The 3,401-nt window shown below is 36.4% G+C and overlaps 1 protein-coding gene across 2 annotated transcripts in view; it reads right to left on the bottom strand.

The window, feature by feature from the left end:
- The window catches only part of pals1a (protein associated with LIN7 1, MAGUK p55 family member a), a 93,911-nt gene extending 93,261 nt beyond the window's left edge, over positions 1–650 (bottom strand). For both annotated transcript variants that reach the window (XR_013965415.1, XM_080784013.1), the window contains exon 1: positions 517–650. The gene's annotated coding sequence lies outside the window, so the exon portion shown is untranslated. The remainder of the gene's footprint in view (positions 1–516) is intronic.
- Positions 651–3,401: the final 2,751 nt, after the last annotated feature.

The following is a 3,401-nucleotide window of genomic DNA, read 5'->3' as shown; positions in this document are numbered from 1 at the left end:
ATTAGCAACACCTTACATTAGTTTACACATTAATAGACCGGGGCTAATGCTAGTTAATTTAGTTATAATAGTTACTAGTAGTTCTATCAGTTGTTCAATTACTTATACAACATGAATAGTTTACATACTAGTGGCCCGGGAAGGATGCTAGTTAATATTATCAATTTAGTTATAGTTACATCAGTTGTTAAAATATAAACATTAATAATTTACATTCTAATGAAGGGAGGAGGCTATTGCTAGTTAATGTCGTTATAAACAATACTGTCAGTTATATTAGTTAGTATATAAATTATAAACATTAATAGTTCACATTCTAATGAAGGGAGGAGGCTAATGCTAGTTAATTTAGTTTTAAACAATAGTTATAGCATCAGTTATATTAGTTAATAGTATATTGTAAACATTAATAGTTTAGTAATGAAGGGAGGAGGCTAATGCTAGGCTAACGGTTAGCTTCCTCCTCCAAAAACAACCTGTTGAACAACAAAGAGACAATTAAAGGACACTTCTTACCTTCCTTTCCTAGAACCATAAACACTCCTCCGTCCTAACCACTAACAACCTCCATATAAGGAGCTCCGGATATTAAAACGCACTTGTGATCATTAATAAGCATTAAATACTTTCTGCTGTTTGTGTTCTCAAAACTCCCTGTTGGGGCTGAGAGAGAGACTGCGACGCTGTCGCCCAAAAGAGCAGATCTACAAGCTGTCGAACACGGCGCGCCGCGGCGCGTCGACAGCTTGCAGATCTGTGCTTCATGTTTCCCCCCTCCTCTCTCTCGCGAGATGGGAGTTAACCTCGCGTCTGCGTCGGCTCTCTCTCTCTCTCTTTCTTTCTCTCTCTCTCTCTCTCTCTCTCTCTCTCTCTCTCTCTCTCATGATCCGGTCCGGAGCCCTGAACCTCACTGACTGTTTCCGAATCCGCTCCATACCGGATGTGCAAATTACAAAGGTGATTGGTGCTTCCTCACCCAATTTAATTAAAAGATTTTACAAACTCTATGTAATCTAATAACGTGCGGTTGTTTGACTGGTTTTATTTCTTGTTAAGAGTTATTTTATAATAATTTCCGTTTTTATGCTAAACGTTTGGTAATAATTGTTTAAAACACACCTGAATGAATTGAACAAGGTGGACCCTCTTGTAAACAAGTGTAATGCTTAATTTTGTGTCGTCCACTCACAGACTAGTTTAACAGTCTTTGTATTGAGTTTGTGCTTGAAATGTACTGTAATTCTGCAAACTCTAAATAAATATTCAATCAATCAATCAAACCTGTTGGTTGAATGAAATAAAGAGCAGTTTTACAACAAATGCAGGAGGTTGTATTGTATTCATCGTTAAGAGGAGCTACCCAGCTAGCCTAGCTCTATGAGCAGCTGAATACTTTTATTGTAATAATATATTATTGGACTTTAGTTCAAATGAAAGATCAACTTCTAGCTCTGCAGTCTATTAACTAACTTCTGTCTGTGTTCAATTCTGATCCATTCCGATTTCTGAGTTCAGGGTGCCTGTTGTGTTTATTTCGTGGTATGTGTCGCCCTCAAGCGGACGAAAGCTGCAACAGGCCTACAGACTTTTATTTGTATTTATCTTTTGGTCAAAATTAAAATGTATTTCCTATGGACATATAAAAATGAGTGGACAATAATATATATTACCATAAATACATTATGGAACCCCCTCAAGGACCACTGGTTTTTAAATGAATTTATTTAAACTATCCTATTTACCTCAAACGCCTTTTTAACTTGTATTCCTTCAACACAACATACTCAGGTTTACTTACTGTAACTGTTCCTTTGGTTAGTATTGAATTTGGTAAATATGCCATTTCCTTTAAAGCCCCGACAGAATGGAATACTTTACCAAATAACATTAGATCCATCTCAACATTCCCAGGTTTCAAAAGTCTTCTTACTTCATTACTCTGCACTGTATTTGACGTAGCATTTCCATAATGTGTTATATGATTGGATTAAATGCCGTAACGAGGCTGTAAGGTTTTCAAGGTTTGCAATGTTTAGTGTATTGTTTAATTGTTTACATGTACAGTAATAACTGTGACATATCCTCAACCACCTTATCTAAAAACACAAGTCACACGGAATGGAAAGAAAACTGATTTTCTTTACTTCATCTTTTATTCAAAAGCTTTTGTATTTTAAATAAAAACAATTTTAATAATCACATGAGCAATAACCATTGTAAACAATTTAAACTTATTTTTAAGACTTCCAGTTCTACAATTGTGCGTGACAATATAATGTCCGGCATTCTTAAAAGAAAAACTAATCATTATTTTTGTACTTTTGGACCATATTTCTCTGAGTTGGACCAGTGGTTAGAAGGCAAAAAAAAAATCTAAAATGTAAACGGTTAACAGCGTTCCTAAATATTATGCATTTGAAGATTTACAAAAATAATTTCACCCTGTTTTCTCTTTTATATCTTTCAGAATAAAACAAATTGCATATTTTTGAGCGGTGCAACCGCTCCAAGGAACAGCAACGTCCGTGTTCACCTATGTATGTGTTAATGAGCACAAGTATGACTATTAGTACCACTAGGGGCGCTGTGGTGCCAGAAACAGAGAGAGTGATAGTGCTGCACTGTTGCCTGCTAATATGAGAGAGAGAGAGAGAGAGAGAGAGAGAGGAGAGGGGGGGGGGAGGGGAGTTGCACCACTCAGTTCACACGGGTGTGATTTTCACCCCAAGGGACCCCCTGGAATCACCCCAAGGGACCCCCTGGAGTTCCCTGGACCCCACTTTGAGAACCCACTGTCCTAAATACAGACAGTAGTGCCAATAAAGTTGTTGCATCGTTGCACGAGAAATATATGATTCTAGATTTTTTTGTTCGTTTTTCTGGGGTCATCTCAATTGCGCAATGCAATTTTGACATCAAATCTTACAATATGGGGATTTGTGGCATTCTCAAAAAGAAAAATATGAATTATACTGTGTGTATATATATATTTCTTTAAAATATATATATATTTTTTGTATTTTGTAACCCATTTTTCACCCCTGTGTCAATCATCTAATGTGATCCTGGGCTCTACACACCAATACCTACACTGTATATTTTTGATCAACTGTCAAATCCTCTACTAATAAATCCCTCCTTTTGAATGTTGCACCGTTTATTCACTACCGTAATAATCTATTCACGACTCGCCCAAAGCCTGCAGACAATAATAAAACAATTAAAATCAAACTAAAATAAAAGCACTTTGAAACATGTTGATTTTGGAAAAACACACTAAATGTGTTTTGGACAAAAATGATTCAAAGAAAAGTAAAAAAAACCCACTCCTACTCATGGGGGGTTTGGTAAAAGTCCAGCTGGTGCTGTACTGTACTGTACTGTAGGCAGAACCTTCAACC

Source organism: Protomyctophum bolini (genome assembly GCF_963924005.1).
Source record: "Protomyctophum bolini genome assembly, chromosome: 15".
NCBI lineage: Eukaryota > Metazoa > Chordata > Actinopteri > Myctophiformes > Myctophidae > Protomyctophum > Protomyctophum bolini.
The sequence above is the reverse complement of the archived record's forward strand: the minus strand, read 5'-3'. Positions and strand labels throughout refer to the sequence as shown.